This window comes from Eumetopias jubatus, unplaced genomic scaffold (genome assembly GCF_037043125.1).
Source record: "Eumetopias jubatus isolate StellerSeaLion01/CBP00866 unplaced genomic scaffold, mEumJub1_p1.0 scaffold_9, whole genome shotgun sequence".
Taxonomy (NCBI): domain Eukaryota; kingdom Metazoa; phylum Chordata; class Mammalia; order Carnivora; family Otariidae; genus Eumetopias; species Eumetopias jubatus.
The window spans coordinates 69,377,767-69,402,591 of NW_028274815.1; the positions used below are offsets into that span (position 1 = coordinate 69,377,767).

Genomic DNA, 24,825 nt, shown 5'->3' on the forward strand with positions numbered 1-24,825 from the left:
CTTTACATAAAATGCACTCAAAATTGAGTACAAAAAATATTCTTCCTAGTAGGAAATTAGAGTCTATTTCAAAAGATTATTATTACTATTTTGCTATCTTAAGGAGCACTTGAAAATTGCTACTGTTACTCACTCACTCATTCATTTATTCATTACAAAAAAAAAAAAAATCGGAGGGTCGAGCTAAGTGAAACAAGTTTACAAATGAATAAATACTAATCCCTCTAGTTAATGGATATTTCCACAAAACATCTATAACAGAATGTATAAGCCCCTCACCCACCCACCCTTTCTCCGCTCTCAAAGTCCAATCCTCTATAATGGGATTTACCTTCCCAATCACTGTGGCCAATTATGGTTAATTTATAAAGTTACATGGCCTTATTAATCATTATAATCACACTCAACTTAGATCCATAGAATGTAATTTAATGTAAAAATGCAATTTGGTCAAGAAATTGAATTGAAAGTGAATCCCAGCTGAATGGTGAATTAATTTTAGTTGCAAACTATACAGAACAAATTGATTAAAATAACAGCAACAACAAAAGTCCACCACTTCAACAATGAATGACATAACTGGTTAAAACATGGAGCATTTCAAGCATTCCTTTGTGTCATGTTCACAGAGGCTGGCTGGGTCCTAGGACATACATTATCAGTCAAAACTGGGTTCACCTCTTGGTGAATGTCAAGCCAAAAGACACTATGAAACCAAAGAATAGGAAAAGGAAGGATTTTACTTGTAACCAAGAAAGAACACTGGGGATCTTTTCCCAAGCAATGTCTCCCCAAACAACAAAATTCGGGAAGTTTTAAGCTAAGGGTACATACATATTCATGAAGGGGCTTGTGCAATGGGGAATATGTGGAACTGGGGCAAAAGTCATCTTAAGGTGACAGAGTCCAGGTCCAAGTCTCAAGGGTGCACAGTGGTCAGCACCATTAATTCTCTGGCTTTGCTGGGTCCTGTATCTGAGTGCTCAAGGGGATTTAAATCCTGCAAAGGTAACTCAAGATTGTGTGTAGAGTCAGTCTTCACTTTTCGGTGGGTTTTGGCTATCTCCTGGCCAGATAGTGGCTATTTGTTCTTAACATTCTTTCACAAGATGGCTGGAGGCCTAAATTGACTTTTCTTAGGTCAAGAAAGCTATGTCTTTCTTTTTTTCTGCTTACACTACCCCATTTCAATAAATCAAATTAAAGTAAATATCATGGATTATTTTGAAGGGTGTCTTGGCTCAGGCTGCTATAATAAAAATACCACACTGAGCAGCTTAAACAGAAATGTATTTCTCACAGTTCTAGAACCTGAGAGGTCCAAGATTAAGGAGCCAGCATTGTCAGGTCTCTGTGAGGGCCCTTTTCCTGGTTTGCAAATGGCTATCTTCTTACTTTATCATAAGGCACTGAGAGAGAGAGACAGGGCATGTGCGTTCAAGAGAAAGCAAGCTCTAGTCTCTCTTCTTACCAGGACAATAATCCCATCATGGAGGTTCCATTCACACAATCTCTTCTAAACCGAATTACCTCCCTCAGGCCCACCTTCCAATACCAAGCCATTCGGGTTAGGGTTTCAACATATGAATGGGGGGGGCACTACATAATAGAGGAGAAAAGGCATTCATTAATATGAATTCCTAAAGATCTGTAAAAGAGGATAAATCCAACCATCTGATTATAGACATCCTCCCTTAGGACAGGGACCAGGTCTAGTTTATTGACTAATGTAAAACTATTACTTAACATATAAATGATCAATAAGTAGTTAATGAATAAACAAATACATCAGCAGACCAGTCAGTGATATGATCTGATTGCTTATTTATAATTTTTTTCTCTTTTTAGCACCAGTTGGTGAACTGAACTCATCTTCTAGTGGCAAACCAACTCCATCTCCCCATTCTGCAGCCACTTTTTTTTTCCTTTGTTGTACATTTTTTTCTGCAATTCAGTATTATAATGGTATCTATACTTAATTATATTGTTGATTCCTAAGTCAGGGGCATCTTCCTTCCTATTTATGCTTATATTACTGATTTGCTGAAAAATGCTTAAAAAGTTCACGGAGAATGAGAAAACACAAACTTTCTTAGAAGGCTTACCAACAAAATAATCTTTTTACCAGACCCTAAAGTTGTGAATTTCCATGGACTTCAGAGCTGAACTAAGACACTTGAGAGAAAGAGAGACATCTTTTTCCAAGGTTCCCACTATTCACTGCACATTCAATTTTTCTTTAACAGAGATGGAACCATAACTCCGGGAACTAAGAATTTGGGTTAAAAAGATCTCCAAAAAAACATGTTTCTGAGAATTTTTGTGCCGAACTTCAAAGTAGACCATGTGTGCATTGCATATGAGCAGAATTTCTCCTGTCTCTGACTAGCAGCATGATAGGTTAAAAAGTAATCCTCTCCAGTAACTTGTAACTATTTCTAAATAAGACTAAAGAAACTTACTGTGAATGAATATGTCTAAAAAGAAAACAGAAACTGATTTTTACTGAATAGTTGATGTATGACATGACTCTGCAAGGTGCTTCTATGTATCTATCTAGCTGTCTATCTATCTATCTAGAGTACCTACCATGTGCCAAGCACTGATGACAGTGAACAAAACAGACAAATATCTCTGCCATATCTCACTTAATTCTCATATTAAGCATGTGAAATTTTATTATATTCTCCCACATGACAGATGAGGAAAGTAAGGCCCTAAAGTGTTTAATGACTTACTTATGTCTCAAAAGTGGTATAGCCAGGATTTGAACCTAAGTCTACTTAAGCCTAATTGTTATAGTCTTATTACTACCTTTATGCTAACTCCTCAAATATTTTCTTTTGAATGTTTGAATACTAGTCCTTTGATTAAAAAAAAAAAGAGAGAGGATTATCTGGGTGGCTCAGGTCATGATCCCAGGGATTGGGCCCCACATTGGTCTCCTGGCTCAGCGGGGAGCCTTCTTCTTTCTCCCTCTCCCTCTGCCTCTCCCTCTGCTCATGCTCTCTCTCTCTCTCTCTCTCTCTCTCTCTGTATCTCTGGGTCTTAAATGAATAAATAAAAAAAAATCTTAAAAAAAAAGAGAAGGTGTTAGAGCTGAATTATATTAAGTTAAAAACCACATTATCTTTAATTGCCAAAACATGTTTTCTACAAGATATTGTTCCACCCGACTTCTTGTGGGAAAAATTTAATTTTGCAGAGAGGTGAACATTTGAATGCAAATAAATTAGTGTTCTTTATAAAATGTAGAGATTCTATGAGCATTTGTGCAGATATACATAGAGCAAAACTAGATTTTTAGAAGTTAAGAAAACATGGAGAATAAAACAAAAATGTGGCAGTAAGAGGAAGATGGAGTTACATTAGTACACAACATATTTAACATAGTGACACTATGCTAGTGGTAGGTATCAAGTTTGATTAAGCACGTTCTACTTACCAAAACAAAGAAGAAAGCCTATCATGAATAAATACACATTGCCTGGAAAATTTGTTAAATGACTTGCTCAGTACAAGTTTTACTAAATATCAGGGATTAGCAAACATTTTTTTTTTTTCTGTAAAGGGCCAGATAGTAAATAATTTAAACTTTGTAAACCATACGATCTCTGTAGCAACTGCTCAGCCCTGCCACTGTAGCGTGAAAACATCTATAGACAATATATAAATAAATAGGCATGGCTGCATTACAATAAAATTTTATTTACAAAAACAAGCAATGGACTGAATTTGGCCCCCTGGCTGTAGTTTGTTAATCCCTGCTCAGAACCATCACAAATAGCCCACGGCAGAGGTTGCTTCCTTATGAATTTTTCTTCAGGAAAAATAATATTTTCACACTTTTGTATTTTATGTCTCCTCAATCTAGTCTACTGCTGTAACAGGCATAAATCTATTAATGTCCAGAGGAATCCTTACCTGGTGGTCTTATCAAAGGAACAGCTAGAAAAGAGAATGGGTCCTAAACTCTTAAGGCAGTCTTTTAAAAATGTGTTTTGAAGCAAAACTGTTAATAAGAATTAGATTGCTGAGATCAAGGTTATATTTATCATCACAAAATTTAAATTTTGTGTATATTCTATATTCTATATTAAATTTTGTGTATATTGTGTATATTCTATATTCTTGATCCACTGCTATAACAAAGAGGATATGGTAAAAATTAATGGATTCTGATACAAAAGGATCGATGAGTAGTGATTATGTGGAAGTAGAATGCTTCTTTTTTTTTACTTTTATTTTTATTATGTTATGTTAATCACCATACATTACATCATTAGTTTTTGATGTAGTGTTCCATGATTCATTGTTTGTGCATAACACCCAGTGCTCCACGCAGAACGTGCCCTCTTTAATACCCATCACCAGGCTAACCCATCCCCCACCCCCCTCCCCTCTAGAACCCTCAGTTTGTTTCTCAGAGTCCATAGTCTCTCATGGTTTTCTCCCCCTCTGATCTCCCTCCCTTCATTTTTCCCTTCCTACTATCTTCTTTTTTTTTTTTTAACATATAATGTATTATTTATTTCAGAGATACAGGTCTGTGATTCATCAGTCTTATACAGTTTACAGCACTCACCATAGCACATACCCTCCCCAATGTCTATCACCCAGCCACCCCATCCCTCCCAACCCCCACCACTCCAGCAACCCTCCGTTTGTTTCCTGAGATTAAGAATTCCTCATATCAGTCAGATCATATGATACATGTCTTTCTCTGATTGACTTATTTCGCTTAGCATAATACCCTCTAGTTCCATCCACGTTGTGCAAATGGCAAGATTTCGTTTTCTTTGATGGCTGCTTAAAGGTATAGGATAATCTTGCAATGCTAACATACTAACCTTAAACCTGTGAATTTACATATCAAAAAGAATGTTGATCTGCATATAGTCAACCAACAATTGCCAGCACCAAAAGGTAAATAGTCTGGTTTGCTCTCATATTTATAATTTTTGCTACTGATTGATGTCCTAGTTCTGGACAAAACTAACCAATAACATATTTTTTGGCTGTATATTAAAATAATTTTTATTTGTATCATTGATAATATTTTACATTTGCACATTTAAATATTTGATTTTTTTCATATCCAATTAACCTAATGTCTAACTGTGCACATTTGTTTAAGAATTAGCCAAAGATATAGGTACTTGTTGGGGTATTGGAATAAAGCAAATATAAATGGTCCATTCAAGAACTGAACTCATGACTCTTGTATTACAAGCAGCATGAATGTCTATTTCAGCTAGTAGACAAATTCTGATAATAAATTATACAGAGTAAATCCTAACGAAAACTTGAAAGTTATTCCTGGATCAATATTATAGGTTAATAAATATTCAATTTATAGAAAGGAGGTAAGTAGGGAAGCTAAAAATACACTAAATGAATTTTTAGTTATTTCCCCATCCCACACCCTCTATTACACATTGCTTAAAGAAACACTTAAATTGTCTTTTTATTTTTTTATTTATTTTTTTTAAGATTTTACTTGTTTTTTTGAGAGATAACTAGAGAGAGAACATGAGCAGGGGGGAGGGGTAGAGAGAGAAGGAGAAGCAGTTTCCCCACTGAGCAGGAAGCCCGATGCAAGACTCGATCCCAGGACCCCAGGATCATGACCCGAGCTGAAGGCAGATGCTTAACGACTGAGCCACCCAGGCACCCTAGCAAATTGTCTTTTTAAATAAAGATTATGGGGCGCCTGGGTGGCTCATTCGGTTGGGCGTCTGCCTTCGCCTCATGTCGTTATCCCAGGGCCCTGGGATCGGGCCCGGCATTGGGCTCCCTGCTCAGCGGGAAGCCTGCTTCTCCCTCTCCCACTCCCCCTGCTTGTGTTCCCTCTCTTGCTGTGTCTCTCTGTCAAATAAATAAATAAAATCTTAAAAATAAATAAATAAATAAATAAATAAATAAATAAATAAATATAGATTATGGTGGCTCTACTTTGCAGAATACTATACTATGATGAATGTATTTTTATAAAATGCATATCTCCCACATATCCCCAAAATTTAGTGTTGGTTTGCAATGGGAAAAAAATAAATAGTACATCAAAGTATGAATGACTGAATATTTACACCAATTTACACCAAGCTTTTAAAAACCAAGGTGAATGGAGAATTGGGGTAAAATTCTAATTATTCTATCCAATTAAAATATAATGTTAATATTTTTTTAAAAGATTTTATTTATTTATTTGACAGAGAGAGGCACAGTGAAAGAGGGAACACAAGCAGGGGGAGTGGGAGAGGGAGAAGCAGGCTTCCCGCAGAGCAGGGAGCCTGATGCGGGGCTCAATCCCAGGACCCCGGGATCATGACCTGAGCCAAAGGCAGATGCTTAACGACTGAGCCACCCAGGTGCCCCTAATATTTTTTTCTTATGTCAAATATAATGCCAGTTTATTTTGAAAATCTTTACCAGCAACAATTGGAAAAATAATGCATACTGTTAATAGTGAGATTATAGAAAAAACACTTATGATAAACCTGTTTCTTATATCATCCTTATTAAAGACCAATAGCATAACATTAATATTAAATTATAGGCTAACAAAGACATTTCAGAAAGAATCAAAGCCAACAAAGTTTAGGTTTGTAATACTCTGTGGTATAATTTGATATAAAGAAAGACATCTAGCAGATGGAATCAAATCTATCTTAATTAGTCTCACTAACTCTTTAATGGAGTTAGAAAATACTGGTTGAATTCTCGAGTATGGTCCTGGTGCATAGCTAATGTGTATTGCTGATAGTAGGGAAATCCAAATGCTGAGGATTCCATTTATCAAAGCAGAATAGATGGTATTAAGAATGATATAGGATCATAAGTTCCATTTTTATTTGAGTAAGGATCGACTCATGTCTAAACTTCTATAGGCTCAGAGGAATTCTCTTAGAACCTCATTTTCCCCTTGTTGGGTCTGCTCAAGTAAACTTATCTGATCCTAACATGCTCTCCCTGAATTAAATAGAGCTGAACTTTGGGAAGAAAACTGAATGGTAGTGTTGAAGCATTATTGGATAGATGTGTTCTTTGTGAAAAGCTTATCTTTCATGGTTTTCTCTAAGAGTGCAGCAGAGGCACAACTTCCATTTGGAATTCTCTTGTCAGTCTAAGGGCTCATAAAAAGGAAATCAACTCACAAGACCTTTTATAACCCATTACTTCAAAAGAATTAAAATATTATTTTTAAGGAATCTACAGAAAGCACGTGTTCTACTGTGCCTTCCTGAATTAGACTCAGTTCCAATGGTCTGATCCCATGAAAATAATAAAATTAAACTTCTTATGCATTGTATCCCAGATGACCAAGAGAATCTGATGAGACAGTTTGACAGCAAATTGCTTCATTACTCAATAAATGAAAGCTGTACTCATTAAAGGTCAGTGTCCACTTTTTGATGCATATTAAGTGAGGAAATGTAGAAATCATCAACCTTAGCTTTTTCAGAGACAGCTACCTGTCCTGCTGATAATTGAACCTACTTTATCCCTAAGGAAATAACAAATGAATGTTAACTCCCAGCTCTATCTGTTTCTGCATAAACAAAAAGAGTTCCATGCTTTGCCAAGATTCTAGGTTCTAAACCTCTAGAGCAAAGGGGAAGACTCATTTTGCCACCTGCAAGCAAAAATTGTCCAAATGAGAATCCTGTTACTTATTCAGCAATGGCTCTGGGAATACACTCCAGATGTGTTGAATCCCTATCGACAAACGTCTGCCTTCTGGTTTTATAGTTCAGCAATGCACTATTACCTGCCCTAAGTTGTCTGAATTAGATGGTTCCCATTTCAAAAATGTTATGTAGTTACTGAACTCAGACCTACTTAGTATAAGTAAGTCTATACATTGAGGTTTGTGATCTTTCAAAAAAAAAGTTTTGTTCCATCTTCTAGTGGTTTTGACCCTTTCTATAAACAATATCTTACCAAATATCTATAGAGTTCCATTCCTTAGAGTTAAGCATTTCTTTCTTTCATTGTATTAGCCCATGTCCTGGGAAGGGTGAACACTTTAAATTCATAGATACTTAGAGTGAATTGATTTACTCTCTGGTTTTCTTTCACATGAACCCAGAGCAGCAGGAAAGCAATTTTACATAGAGTCCACCCCTGCTGAATCTGATGTTTCTAATCACAAACAAATATATAGCAAAATGTTGGCTATTTAGTTATCAGGACAGAAAGGAAAAATGATCTTCCAATATGGTAGAAAGAGCTGGGACAAGATAATTTATTGGCACATTAATTTATGTGTGTTATTTTTCTATTCCCTCACCTCTAAAACACATGCAAATTCTAAGCAGGTAGCTAAACATTTAGAGATTTCTTCCCTTGTAGATTTGTACAAGGAGGGAAAACACAAGCTTTATTTACCTTTGGTAAAAGTTTAATTTTATTACTCCCATGATCCAGGAGTTGGAATGAGGTTGAAGGAAGAAAGAAAAAGCAGAAAAAGGAATGTGCTTGAAAGGAGGAAGAAAATAAGATTTTTTTCTCTCAGACCGTGAAGATAACAGAGATGTGTAGGACAAACATAGCAATGGAATTGTTGTCTTGAGTTTCTTTTTTCTTTTTCTTCTCTTTTTTCCAGTTTTGAATGCCAGCTTACCATAACCTACAATTTACATAAGAAACCCTGAATTTACTCCCTTATAAAATGGAAAATATGATTTTTCAATATTTTAAATTAAAAAGCACCTTCACATGCATTTCTCTCCCAATCACTCATTAAAAATAAGTTGATTGACATTCTCCAGTAATGGATAAAAGTCTGTTCCAGGACTGGGGCAGGTAAAGTAAAAGAATTCTCTTGGAACATCTCATTGCACAAGAAAGAAAGGAAGTGCTAGAAGAATAATGGGGACCTATCAGAAGGACATAAAAGGATAATGTGAGCATCAGATTATATAATGAGTGATGAATTACAATGTATTCAGCAAAATAAGAATCCATGATTCCATACTGAAAAAAAATTAAACATTCTTAAATTCTTATATGGACTAGAAACAAAATAGCAATGATGAACCAATGGATATTAAATATGGGGACAAATCAACATCATGCGACTGTTGATATAATGCAGTAAGAAAGACACCATATCACTTTGTGGTATTACTGCCAAAAATAATACATAATCTGTATCTTATCATGAGGAAACATCAGACAAACCCAAACTGAGGTGACTTCAACTAGCTCATACTTCTGAAAAAAAATATTTTAGACACAAAAAGGAAGTCTGAGTATCTATTCTAGATTAAAAAGACTAAAGAAGGGTGCCTGGGTGGCTCAGTCAGTTAAGCATCTACCTTCGGCTCAGGTCATGATGCCCGAGTCCTGGGACTGAGCCCCTCATCCTTCTCCCTGCTCAGCTGAGAGCCTGCTTCTCACTCTCCCTCTGCCTGTGTCTCCCTCTGCTTGTGCTCTCTCCCTCTCTCTCTATCAAATAAATAAATAAAGTCTTTAAAAAAAAAAGACTAAAAGGTGGCTGGGTGATGGACATTGGAGAGGGCATGTGTCATGGTGAGCGCTGTGAATTGTGTAAGACTGATGAATCACAGATATGTACCTCTGAAACAAATAATACATTATATGTTTAAAAAAGAGAGAGAAGATAGTAGGAAGGGAAAAATGAAGGGGGGGAATCGGAGGGGGAGACGAACCATGAGAGACTATGGACTCTGAGAAACAAACTGAGGGTTCTAGAGGGGCGGGGGTGGGGGGATGGGTTATCCTGGTGACGGGTATTAAAGAGGGCAAGTATTGAATGGAACACTGGGTGTTATACGCAAACAAGGAATCATGGAACACTACATCAAAAACTAATGATGTAATGTATGGTGATTACACTTGATCTTAGCCAAAAGGCCAAGAAGCGATGTAATGTATGGTGATTAACATAACATAATAAAATAAAATAAAATAAAAAGACTAAAGAAACAGGACAAACAACTAAGATGCAATATGTGATTCGGAATCAAGTTCAAAAGTAGGAACAAAATAGCTATAAAATAAAATTGGGACTATAGATGAAATTGGAATATGGACTATAGATTAGGTAACAATTGTATCAATACTAAATTGTCCAACTTTTGATAATAATAATATGGTTATACAGATAATGCCCAGGTCTTAGGAGATACAAATGAATTACTAAGATGTAAAGAAGCACAATATCTCCAACTTATTCTCAAATAATCCTTATCAACGATGATAAAACAAATGAGACAAAAATGATTTGGGTAAGGGATAAATGAAAGTTCGTGTATAATCGTTACAAATTTTCTCTTATCTGAAACTACATAAAAATTAAAAGTTACAAGAAATATAGTGAGTTGGGGTTAATGGTCCTTAAAGTTTCCTTCCTTAAAACTTATGATTTTAGGAATTAGTTTCATCATGAAAATTTGTCCAGTATTTCTCCAGGAAAAAATCACTCCTTCCTCTGAATTTATACCCTTACAGCCCTCCTCATGTTTCATTAATTCATGACTTCAACAATTAATTCATCAATTATTTATTGAGTACTTAGTATAGGTTGAACTGAAATAGACACCGGGACTCCATTATAAGCAAGAAACAAAATTTTATAGAGTTATAGCCTATCTTACTGTATTTTGAGTAGATATGTCTTATTTGTTTACTAGAATTCTAAAATCTTTTAGAACCCAATCACTCATGAACATGTCTAATATTTATGTCAATTAAAATGACAATTGAAATATACTATATGTTAATTAATTGAATTTAAATTAAAAATAAATAAATAGATAAATAAAATGACAATTGACTATCCAGAATGTCACTTGTTTTTATTTTTATATTTATTTATTTACTTATTTTAAGTAGGTTCCATGCCTAAGGTGGGGCTTGAACTCATGACCCTGAGATCAAGAGTTGCATGCTCTACTGACTGAGCCAGTCAGATACCCCAATTTAACCTACTTAACCCACATTTAAACATACTTGATATAGAAATTAAGATTATGTGATAAATTTATTTTATAGGTAAAACAAAAATTTTGAAAAAATTTTGAGAGTCTGCAATATAACACTATAAAGGAAGAAAAGATGTCCTATGTTAGGAAGAAAATAAGGAAACTAATATTTATTGAGACTATACTGTGTTCTAGAAATTGTGTTCAGCAGCATATACCAATTATTTCATCCATGCAACAGATCCATAAAATAGATATTATTAGCTCCTTTTTACAGATCAAGAAACTGAGGCTTAGTACATTTAAGATGCTTATGTAGGTTTATTCATGTTTGTAAGAAGATTTTTTGAATTCAGGGCTGTTAAACTCTAGATCATTCCACCATTATCCATTCTGATGACTTTTGGCCAGTCATCACATTTTCTCTTTGGAGTTGAGGGAGAAAAAGATGATATGTCGAAGGAGAAGTCAAAGAAGTAAACAAGTGTTCAGTTGGCCTAATAGATTTTTATATTGTTGTTCTCAATTATTTTTAATCCATTTACCCTTTACATTTATTGAAAGCATAATTGCTGCATGAATGTGTGTTTGTCAAAGTATATTCAGTGACTGGTTATCATGATCAAAATAGATTATACAGTTATTTCTTTTTGGAATAAAGAACAGAGACCTGGAAGTGTCAAGAAAATCCATAAATACAGTAACTTACATTTGTTAACTTCCAACATGTAAATGATTTTCAAATGAAGTTTTCTACAGATTTCAAATTCTGAAATCCATATATTTTTTCATATAAGAATAAATCCTGAATTAATTAACAGTAGATGAGTACATTTTTACAGTATTATTCACTCAAAATTTCCAACAGTATTTTGAAAGAGCAGATATCTTACTTAGCTCCTTGATATATGCAGAATTAGGTGCTTAAAAACAGACAATGAGTGAACATTAATGAAAAAGAGTTCTACCTTTGCTTGGAAAAGAACTGAGCAGATGGCGTATTTCTCACTTCCCCACAACCAGATCAATCTTCCATTTCACAGAGAGTGAGAAGGCAGTAAATGAGTAATGATGGCAAAGGAAATTGTCTCACATGTGGAGTCACCTGATTCCCCTATCCTGGACATAGTCAAAGAAGGTCTGGTTGTGAGGTAGACAGATAGTCTTGAATTTCTAGAATAAATACAGAATGTAATTAAGATGTGTTTTAATTTCTTTGAGGCAGATATATTTGTAGAGAAAATATTTTGTAACTTAAATTATAACCATAATATATATATAAAAATGTATCTCTCTTTTTATATATTTATATTTGATATAAAGTAATGCGTAAGAGTAGAAATAGTGGGTGCCTGGGTGGCTCAGTCAGTTAAGTGTCTGCCTTCCGCTCAGGTCATGATCCTAGAGTCCTGGGATGGGTCCCACATTGGGCTCCCTGCTCAGCAGGGAACCTGCTTCTCTGCCCCTCCCCTGGCTCGTTCTTTCTCTCCCTCTCTCTCAAATAAATAAAACCTTAAAAAAAAGAGTAGAAATAGTAATGATCAAGGGACAGAAAACCTGAAATCTTGTTTTTAGTCTATCAAAAATAAATTGGTGATTATAAGCAAGTCACTTAAATCTACCTCATCCATACTTTCTGAAAATGAGAGAAACGGAATAATCTTCTGTGATCCTTTCAGTCTTCAAAATTATTTGGCTTTACTTAACCAAACTGAAATCTCTGTGCCAACTGCTGTGCTTCTTCTTAGGAAAAATGAGAAAATATATAGAAAATTTTATGAATCAGATGAGGAAAATAAAACAACAAACCTAAGGCTAAGAATAATTTTGCACTGAAGTGATTTTTTAGGTCTAGGACCAACAATAAAAATTACAATTATTGAACTGTTTATATGTCCCAGGCATTGATCCGTGGACTTTCCATATATTTCCCATGTAATTATCATTAAAAAATAAGCATGTAGTTTTGTTTCTGTTTATTGATAAAGAGACTAAGGCTTGTAGAGGTTATTTTGATGTCACCCAGATAATAAGTGATGGAGCCATATTTTAATAACTTTGAAACCCTTTTTATCTTTGGGCTACTATACTTTATGTGGACTCTAGTGCTCAGGGAAGGCTTTTTTAGGGCAAATAAACTTGGTAAGACTTTAAAGGACTTAAGTAAGAAGGGTGGGAAGGAAGGAAGAAGAAAAGGATTGGAGTAGTTTTTATATTCTTATGTTTACTAAAGTCCAAGTTAGACCCTACATAAACAAACACAGACACACATGATCATACACACATATATATTAAAATATATAGTGCATTTTACGTATAATGAGTCTTTCAGCGAGTGTTCATTCTTACTACAATTCTTAGAGCAAATATTAGCTGCACTAACATCAATGAAATCAGCCTTTGTCTCTTTTCTGAATTATCATTCTTTTATATTCCTCTATAGCTTTTTACAACTTGAAAAATTCACAGCAGTTGCTCATAAATGCAAAAGGAGTAAAATTTTCTAATTGGCCACCTCCCTTCCCAGACATGATGTATTTATAACAAATACCATACTAAGTTTATGTTTCATTTCCAACAAAAGTATGCCCATTAACTTTTCTTCAGTACTCACATTATCTGTTAACTTGGGTGTTTAAAGCACAGGGACAAGGACCTATGGGCAGAGAAAGTTGCATTGGGGTCATGAAAAGTGGCCCATTATGTGCTTCCAAGTTAGGAGGAGGTTAGGGATAATGTTAAGTCTCTAAAGAATTTGGAAGCAAGGTTTCCAGGACCTTGAGGAGGCTAGCTCTTGTTGGGAAAGCATCATTTATTACTGTCTCATAAAACCTGAGTCATGAGACCCTTCAGATGTATATATATCGGTGGGTCATATGCTTGGAGGATGATTACCAGCATATATCTTGGGGGGTAGAGATAAAATGGAAGTTTCCAAAAGAACTTTTATCTGCTAAAGTAGGCTTACAGGGGCACCTGGGTGGCTCAGTTATTAAGGGTCTGCCTTAGGCTCAGGTCATGATCTCAGGGTCCTGGGATTGAGCCCCGCATCGGGCTCCCTGCTCCACAGGAAGCCTGCTTCTCCCTCTCCCACTCCCCCTGCTGTGTTCCCTCTCTTGCTGTGTCTCTCTCTGTCAAATAAATAAATAAAATCTTAAAAAAAAAAAAAGAAGTAGGCTTACAAGATCATGGGCACAGGGGTTGGGGGGAGTAGGTGTTCCACTAGGATTGTCTTTTGCCCTTAGCAAAGTGTCAACATGGAGGCAGTTGAGTCCCTAGAGGAATGTCACCCTGCCTGTTTCAAGGATTTGTCAATGGGCTGCAGGTAGTAAGGAAATTTAATAATTTTTCTTCTGTCTTTGTTTCCCACATCATTAACTACATTTTTATAATTCATTGAATTTTGTAAAACTTGAACAATAAAACCATCGATTGAGAGTTTCTCACCATTTCTAGCTTCAGGGTCAAATTAAGGATGTTGTCCGTTAAAGTCCTTCATGGATGTTCTAAGAGTACTTATTCAATATATTTTCAGTATAATAAATGTGAATGAGGGGAGTCTGACTGGCTCAGTCAGTAGAGCATGTGACTCTTGATCTTGGGGTTGTAAGTTTGAGCCCCAGGATAGGTGTAGATATTACTTAAAAAAATATTAAATAAGTGTGAATGAATTAGGATAACAGCTTGAGAATTAGTCTATCACATTTATTTAGCACATAAAACTCTGACCTTTGATCATTATGTTTTTCTTTTTCTCTTACTATTTTAATCTCTTCCCAAAATTTTACTAGGTCATAAAGCAACTCTAATCATCGGTGCCTTATCAATAAAATATATAATTGCTGTAAACTCAAATGTCAGCATGCTAATGAATGCATTTCAAATTCTGATTTTCTCACAACATACAAATGTGCTTTGAATCTAGCCAGTTAGATGATATTTTGCTTGGCTGGGTTAATCAGTTAATTAACATGTTTTTATTAAGGGCCTACTATGTAAAGCACTAAGTTACTTTCTCATTAGAATAACTAATTTGCATGATAATATCAACAAAGACTACCTGAGATGATTGTCTTCTCCTGAAGCAATTTTATTTTGTAACATAAAAGCAGGATCCCATTCAGAAATAGCCAATATCAATGCCAGTTCGTTCTTGCTGTTGTTGGGGTGGTTGATAGGGAAAGACAATTTTTTTAAAATATAGGACAGTGATGATTACAGTTTAACTTCAATTTTAAGAAAATATTTGAATAACTTTAATATTTAGTTTTCCTTTTGAATTACCTATGGAAATTGCAGAAAGTGTATTAAGCTTTCTCTGCTTGTGGTAGGTACTTTGCTTATGTTGTTTGATTCTTCATAATTCTGTGAGATTGGTGCTATTATCCTTAATTTACAGATACTGAAATTCAGAGAGGTTAAGAACAGAAATATTAAGAACTAAAATATTTTATGCAAAATCAAGCAGGTTGGTACATAGCAAATACAAGATTAGAACTAATGTCTTTCGTGAGTCCCTGTGAGCAAAGAATTCAGAGTTTTTACAGCATAACATTGCCCACCTAAATATATATGTTACAGTCATGTTTAAATTAATCACAACTTAGGACCATTTTGCTGCAAATTTCACTATTATCAGAGATTGGGAAATGTTGTACCTCAAATCATGTTTTCTTTTTTAATATTATTGGACTGTGAGTATTTCTTAGTATGATAAAAAGTACTATCTTTTCCCCATCACCAGCATGATAGAATATTTGGCCCTATTTTAAATGGAAAAAAACTAAGAAATAGTGCAATATCAGTAACCTTGCCAAAGGTGACAAAACAAGTGTGCCCCGGAGACAAGATTAGAACTTATTCCCATTTTCCAAAAGATATGACTATGTCTTGTTTCCATGAGGATACAAGAATATAGCAATAATGCTCTTGCTGTGTCAGCTTTGATTTGGCACATGTTGACATTTGGCCATTTACATTCTTTGTTCCTTTCTTTGTTGCCTTGGATGTGTTTAATTTCTCCTTCATGTCTTAGAAGAGAGCAACTTAAAAAAAAGCATAATAGTTTAATAACTCATTCAAATAAATGCTTATTTGTTTAAATTTGTGACATTCTATTTAAACAAATTTGCTGTTTTGTTTACCTGAATGTGATATTGTTAAAATACGCAGCTGTCTTTGTTTCAATGTGGGATGTTTTAGATACGCTGCCTGTCCAAGTATATTTATGTTCTTGTATATTTGAAACCTCACACCTCACTACACACTTAACAGCTTATAGAAACAGCATCCCACTCATGTGGGATGTCAGATATTAGTTCTTCACAACAATGTTGTCTATGATTATTTATTTAATATAACTTATTTAAAATGTATTTAACTATGCCTTGTTAACGAGTTTTTAGTCCTCTTGGAAACCAGTTTACCATTTTAAAATATAGCATCTTCATGTTTTCAGAATCTTTTAAATGACTGCTCAACTGCTTGCTCCTTAAAAAACAAAATTATTTTGTTTTGATAAATATTTTTTAAATAAAATCTCCCTCTCCAAAGGGACATATCAATTGAATTACTGCTGCCCCCTACCACTAAAGAGTAGAAAGAAGGAGAGGAAGATTTTAGGGTGAAAGTAGAATTACTAGTGCCTACAAATTGAGCCTGTTAATGGAAAAGACTTCTCATCCATAGCTACAGTCCCACTAGCATAACAACATAATTAGCTTTGGAGTTTTAGTAATTACCAACTGGATTCCCAAGGAAAACAGTCTTGAAATTACTGCTGTGTAATCACAAAGAAAATTGTAGTTTCCTGTTTAAATTTATTTCAGCTCATAAACAGAAATATTTGCCAAAGATCTTGTGATAAAGGATAAGCTTGGGAAAAAAATCTCTAATTTCAGAAATCTTTGAGAGGTTTCTCTATATAGCTTCACTTCAATAATTCTTTATCCCAATATCCTCTCACCATTTGTAGCCACATTTGGAACATTGGGGCCATTAAATTAAACAAACTCAATCCACTCAACCCTGTCCCTTCCCATGACTCATTTTGACATGCGCCTCTGGTCTGAGATTCAATCTCCTGCCTTCTAATTAGTCATAATTACTACCCTAGGCTCAAACTTCAAGATATTTCATTCTATACTAAAAAGTATAGTACAAAAAATAAGTATATTTTTATTATTATATATACACACATATATATTTACTTACATATATATATACTTACACATACATATTTTAATCCAAAAGAATGGAGTTACTTAGATTAGTTCTTACTTGCTGTGTGACCATGGTTAAATAGTATAACCTCTCTTTTTTAATTTTTTTAAGATTTTATTTATTTATTTGACAGAGACACAGCGAGAGAGGGAACACAAGCAGGGGGAGTGGGAGAGGGAGAAGCAGGCTTCCTGTGGAGCAGGGAGCCCGATGCGGGGCTCCATCCCAGGACCCCGGGGATCATGACCTGAGCTGAAGGCAGACGCTTAATGACTGAGCCACGCAGGAGCCCCAGTGTAACCTCTCTAAACCTGAGTTTTATTTTCCAAATTCCAAGGATATACTCCTTGTTTTATAAAATGTATTCAATAAACTATACTGTATTAGTAATAATTTTGATCAACTGTAACTAAGTAAATTCACCCATGCTGTTTTCTCTCATACCACATTATCTCTGGCAAACTTACCCTTGCCCTAATGAGAAGCTCTACCATATCCTCAGTCATTTTTTCCCTCCTTCCCTAAACTGAAGCCCAGAGGTCCTTAATGACATTATTCACTTCAAGCTACTGCCTAAGATCTTATTTTCCTCTATGCCAAGGCCACATTTTGTACTGTGCATCCAATTAACAGAACAAGGAGGAAAGTTTAGCAGTTCTGTTCCTTTCTGAAAGAGTGACAATTCTTAAACATCTTTCTTTATCAGAAATCAATGAACTTTCTCCTTATTATTCTCTTTATTGATTTATTTTTTTGCTACTATCATCAAAAAATGTAATGGACATTATTGTAGGCCACCTACATTAATCTTCATGACCAAGGCATTCATTTCTTCAGCTGCCCAGAATGTTAGTTGCTGGTGACTCATGGCTGAGTCCCTCTGCAGGAATAGCTTACATTGTAAGAAAGCTGCCTCAAAACTTCTGCATGTAACAACTGTTTGTGGTATGGGTACTGTGTCCCTTGACTTTATTAGAAAGTCTCTAAAGGGTCCCAGGTCTAGTACTTTCCATGGGATCAGTTGTGGCCACTTTTGCACTTATACCTCAATTCAACTACTCCTTCTACCCGGTTCTACACTCTTCATGCCTGGTAGATGTTTATTATTGAGATCTCATCCCAGTAAGCACCCCCCACCACACACACATACAAATACCAGAGTCCCTGAGTCTATTTTTCATGGAATGAGATTCATGATAGTTGGTACAGGAGAGATCCTAGGAAGTAGACTCAAAGATAGGATGTTGGATCTGCGTCACTCACTGGCTATCTGTTAATGAGGATGTCATCACACATTTCAGTGGAGCACTGATTGCCCTTAGCATAAGTTTGTAATTCAATGTTAATAAGTTTATAAGCAGTGAACTAGGAGGGGATACAGGAAGATGGAAATGCACTGATAAGTATAACATTAGAGTTGTTAGAGAGCTTTGAAAATAGTAGGTATGCATACAAAGGAGTCACTGATGCATTGAACACACACACACACACACACACACACACACACACACACACACACACACACACACAAAGGCTTGAAGTAACTGATCACCAATACAAGGCTAGATGTGAAAGCCAGAAGGGCTCCTTGAAGATTTTATAAAGACTCTCTGCCTTGCAGCTAAGGGGCAAAAAAGCTGTTCCAGAAAATATTGAATTCTCAACCCTGGCATGTCTGCTATGCTAAAGTTAGGACCTATATTGGGAAGAAGTGGGACCATGAGACTTTCAATGGGGATATTTGAGACAGTGCACCTGAAAATCATTAGTCCTTATATTCTTGTCTGGGGCTCTGGAAATAGTTCATCCGTCTTGTAATAGGCTAGATCTTCCTCCACTTGTTTAAAAATAATATAGAGGACCCTGCCTTGCAAGAATATATGTACTTCTCCCTCCCTCTTAAGATTTACTGTCACTTTTTCTTCTGGCCACCAGACTAATAATTAGGGTCAGGTTACAATCATCCAGCCAGAAAAATATTGAACCTTCTAAGGGAGAAGGTTGTTATTTCCTGAAGGGTCTGCAAGGCGCATCCAACACGTACCATCAGTACAGTAGAGCGCATATGGGACTGTATCTAAGGATGCTAGATAAAGGAAAATAATAGAAATTTAAATATGAATGATAATATCATTTTAGAGATATAGCATTTAAAAATCCTTAAAAGGACCCTAAAGATGATACTAATAAATACACTTCAATGTTGCTTCTTGCACATTTGGAAAATTCAATGACTCACCTTAAATAAGCTACAAGTGCCAGAAAAACTGTTACAAACAATGGAAAGGGAATAAAAATTCTTAAAGAATTGGACATGATGGAATGAATATACTATATAGTGACCAAAAATCTCCCTAGGCAACTGTTTTGATACAGGTCCATGAATGTGCTACATTTACCAAAGCAATAAGAAATGCTCTGATAAAAAGAAGCACTCATATTTTTTTAAAAGACTCAATGGTGATCATTTTGTAAGCAAAGGTTAGAGTAGGTGATGTAGTTATAGACCTAGCTTTCTAATAACGGTGGGAATGTTAGGATTTCAAAATAATATAAGTCACTTGGTGGCACTTGATAATAAGAAGCAAGATAGGTGCAATTATTGTTTTGAGCAGCAGGTCAGAGTAGAAATCAGAAGGACCTCACTTGAACAGAGCTATAAAAATTGTAACATAATTATGTATTCCTAGTGGCAAGGTAGATGGGTAGTCAACAAGGTTATTGGTCCATTTATACACCACTAACAAATCAGGGATTGGTAATCAGGAGCCTGAAGACAGCTGCTCCAATAATGTCATGATTCCTTTCCCAGGTTCCAGACATGAATGAGCTTTCAGAATTTATTGACTAATTGGGAGGGAAGGACCTGTATGAACATGGCAGGTGTATACATAACAATTTCTTCCTTCTCCATAGTATCACACAGATTTATATTCATATACCCATAATAGTAGAGGTAAGGGTCTTCCAGATATTTTGAGGATAACAGACACAGAATCTGAGCTGATATTAATACCTGGAAATATAAGATATCATCATAGAAATCTTGTCAGAGTGGAGGAATATGGAGTCCAAGTAAAAAATGGGAGTCTAAGCCAAGGTCTAACTCACACCAGGTTAACTAGTTCCAGTGGTCATTTTCAAGGCACCTGAAAAGAATGGACATATTTGGAGGTTGGTTAAACCTTCACGTTGTTTTTGTTTTTTGTTTCTGTTTTTTGTTTTTTTTTAAAGATTTTATTTGAGAGAGAGAAAGAGAGATAGCAAGAGAGAAAGCATGAGCAAGGGGAAAAGGGAAAAGCAGGCTCCCTGCTGAGCAGGGAGCCCGACGTGGGGCTTGATTCTAAATGAAAAAACAGTGTTACATCCCAGCCAAATAATTGGCCCAATTGCAGCTATAATCCAGATATCCTTGTTATAGTTTATGAACACAACTTTAGGTGTGTGGTATATTGCTACTGATCTGGTAAGTGTACTCTTTTCCATACTTATTAAAATGAGAAAAACAAGAAGTTCACCTTATATGGGAAAGGCAAGAAATATATATTTCTGGTCTTGTTCTTAGGCTCCTACACTCTCTCAAAATGTAATTCAAGAAAGTAATATTATTCAGATGTTTTGCAGAATGACGTATTTGTCCACAATATTGAAGACATTATGTTAACTAACTCAGGTGATCAAAAAGTGACAAATACATTGGAAGCTTTGAGAAGAAACATGAGTTCTACAAGGTGGTCTGCCACATCAGTGAAATATTTAGGAATCCAGTAGTCTAGGATCTCCCAGAACATCTATTCCATAGTAAAAGACAATTTTTTTGGTCTCTCACTTCCCACCATTAAGGAGAAAGCTTATCACCCATTAGGCTTTTTCAGGGTCTGTGGAATCACACTTGAATAATATTGATTGCCCTGACCCATTTACTGAAAGCCAAAGAAGGCTGTCAGTTTGTGGAGTAAGGGGCAATGAAGGAAAGGCAGTAGGTTCATGCTATGATGCAAGCAGCCCTGCCACTTGGGTGTACATTATGGAAGTTTTGTGGTATTATTTTAGACATCTCTGTGCTAAATGGAATCTATTAACTCCAAAACTACAATTACAACTTAAAACTCTATGGTTCTGTAGCAAATATATCTTATCTACCTGGGCCCAGGTGAGACAGAGTCTCTGGTCATGGAGCATCAAATGGTCAGCAAGAGCTATTCACTTTGAACCAAGTCATAAATACAGTCAGGCCCAGAAGTAATCCATCATCAGATGGAAGTGAGACACTGTTATCAAAACCCAGGTTTGGCTGTTTGCCAAATGAAAAGCCTATATTCAAGAGACAAGTGTTGGTTTGAAAGGAAAGGTAGCTTTCTTTATTCAGGAGGCCAGCAACCTGGGGACATATTGGGCTGATATCCAAAGACCATCTCAGGTTCTAGGTTAAGGAGCAGATTTTTTTTTTTAAAGATTTTATTTATTTATTTGAGAGAGAGAGAATGAGAGATAGAGAGCACGAGAGGGAAGAGGGTCAGAGGGAGAAGCAGACTCCCCACCCAGCAGGGAGCCCGATGTGGGACTCGATCCTGGGACTCCAGGATCATGACCTGAGCCATAGGCAGTCGCTTAACCAACTGAGCCACCCAGGCGCCCAAGGAGCAGATTTTTTAAAGGGGAAATTCAGGATAGGAGATTACATGCACATTGATGAAAAGGGCAGGGAAATGTGAGTATTCATGAGGAAAGAGAGAGCATGTGCACTGAGCAAACATGCATGTAACGTACATCCCATATTCACTTTGAGGTGGAGACTTGACATCAAAACAAGGCAAAATTCAGCCCCTGATGTCAGAAGGTTCCCTTAGGACAAGGAAAAGGAGCTATGGCATGCTCTGAGAGCCGGTATAAACTAGATCCCATCTTGGGCTCATTACCTTGGGTAAGGAATTCAGGGCCTTGCTTGTTCATAGGCTGGAACCATATCTGTTGACCTGGAGTCCAGGCTTCTGCAGAGACAGCTAGTGGATTTGTTAGTGGGGTTTGAAAAGACACAATAGCTGATTAGAGAGAAACAGTTCTCTGAAAATCAAGCTTTAAACTTCCTGCTAGTTTCAACCTCATTAACCCTATGGGGCATGGTTTCAGATTTTCCCTGAGTTATGAACATTCCTCAATCTTGAAAAATTGGGATGATGACCCTCTGGTGACTTCCTTATCTTCTCTAGTGAGGTAGGTTTCAGATAAAGAGCAGATTTTGCAAATCCTAGTTGTAAGCAAAATTCCTTTGATGAAGGAACATGCCTACATGCAAGGCAAAGTAGAAGTTTCTAATCTATAGGTCTGGAAATAGGAAAAATATCGAATCAGACATGCAAGTTTCTTTCCTGTTATACCACCAAGAATGCGACATGAGCAGAATCAGAAGTAAGCTGTACAAGAAAATAGCCCAAATCCCTATGTTGCCCACTGCTATTGCTCCAGTACCTCCCAATCAGCTGACATCTTGCAGTCACAAGCTAACAGAGAAGGGAAAATACCAAGTGTAATTTGTGGATGAATCAACATAATAGGTGTCTGTGTGTCTAACTTGTACTGCTGCTATACTCTGGTCCCACTCAGTGGTGGCCCTTAAAGACAGTGGTGAGGGGCAAGCCCCCTATTGGGCTGAACTTGAGGTATTACACTTGGTCCTCTAATTTGGATGGAAATGAAAGGAGACATATGGGCAGTGGCTAAGGATTTGGCAGCCTTGTCTGAGGCCTAGAAAGAGAGAGATTGGAAGATTGAGGACAAGAAGATCTATGAAAGTGACTCCCTCAGAAAGAGCTTCAATCCAAGAAGTAACGAAGAAAATCTGAAATCTGCAGTATCTGAGAACTGCAGATAATGAGTCAACAATAGAACCAATTTAGGAATTCCTTTATATCATTCCTATTAGGAATGATATAAAAAATGATAAAAATGTATAAATATCTGAGAGGAAGTTAATGTAAATCCTTCAGACAATCCTAGGAAAATTTTACAACGATGAGGATCTTAGTTGAAGAAGCCAGAACAGCTATGACGATAAAATAATCAATCTCGGAATGAATAGTTTTAAGACCCTAAGGAAAGGTATAAAGAAGAAGAGATAAACTAATGGGAAAGGAGGAGGAAGGCAGTGTCCTAACAAATCAAGTATAAGCTTGGATTAAATTTTGAATTGATAATAGACTATTTTTGTCATAGATATGTTCTTGTTAGAAACGTGAGAATTGACAGTCCTAGATAGTTGATGTTTAAGCAAGGGCAGATATCTAGAATTTTATGTCTCTTATTATAGGGCTCCTTTGGGAAATAATTTAAATAACTGGTAGGAAAACCAAAAGCCAAGAGCAAAGGGTCTTAAATCTACATATAGTAGAAGACGAACTAAGTAACATAGAGTTGAGTAATTTTCAAACCTAAGCTTTTTGTTTTGTTTTGTTGTTTTAAAGATTTATTTATGTATCTTTTAGAGAGAGAGACCAGGAGGGAGGGCATAGGGAGAGGAAGAGAATCTCAAGCAGATTGCCCGCTGAGCACAGATCCTGACCTGGGGCTTGATCTCATGAACCTGAGATCATGACCTGAGCTGAAATCGAGAGTCAGACACTTAGCTCTGACCCACCCAGGCACCCCCAAACCTAAGTTTGGAATGCTTGAAGGACATTTGGCAACAGCATATAAAAATTAGGAAATAATCATTTTTACTTGTGTGAGAAAAGTTAGTACTTAAATTTTTAGTTTGTTAAGATTTCTAAAATTTTGCATTTAGTGGGAACGTATTCACATCTGTTATAGTTAGCATTGTGTACCCCCTAAATTCATATTGTTGAAGCCTCAATCCAAAGTACTCAGAATGTGACTGTATTTGCAGATAGGTCTTTTATTTATTTATTTTTTCTGTTTTTACTCTTTATTTCTTTCTTTTTATTTAAATTTCTTTTATTAACATATAATGTATTATTTGTGTCAAGGATACAGGTCTGTGATTCATCAGTCTTACACAATTCACAGCACTCACCATAGTACATACTCTCCCTATTGTCCATCACCCAGCAACACCATCCTTCCCACCCCCCTCCACTCCAGCAACCCTCAGTTTGTTTTCTGAGATTAAGAGTCTTCTTATGGTTTGTCTCCCTCTCTGGTTTCGTCTTGTTTCATTTTTCCCTCTGTTCCCATATGATCCTCTGTCTTGTTTCTCAAATTCGTCATATCAGTGAAATCATACGATACTTGTCTTTCTCTGATTGACTTATTTCGCTTAGAATAATACCCTCTAGTTCCATCCACGTTGTTGCAAATGGCAAGATTTCATTTTTTGATGCCTGCATAATATTCCATTCCATATATATATATATATACACACACACACACACACCACATTGTCTTTATCCATTCCATATATATATATATATATACACACACACACACACACACACACACACACACACCACATTGTCTTTATCCATTCATCTCTTGATGGACATCTATGCTATTTTCATAGTTTGGCTATTGTGGACATTACTGCTATAAACATTGGGGTGCAGGTGCCCCTTCATATCACTACGTTTGTATCTTTGGGGTAAATACTCAGTAGTGTACTTGCTCGGTTGTAGGGTAGCTCTATTTTCAACTTTTT

At 36.0% G+C, this 24,825-nt stretch overlaps 1 pseudogene; it reads right to left on the reverse strand.

The window, feature by feature from the left end:
* Positions 1 to 9,766: 9,766 nt before the first annotated feature.
* LOC114209875 (U2 spliceosomal RNA) lies at positions 9,767 to 9,894 on the reverse strand (annotated as a pseudogene).
* Between the last annotated feature and the right edge of the window lie 14,931 nt (positions 9,895 to 24,825).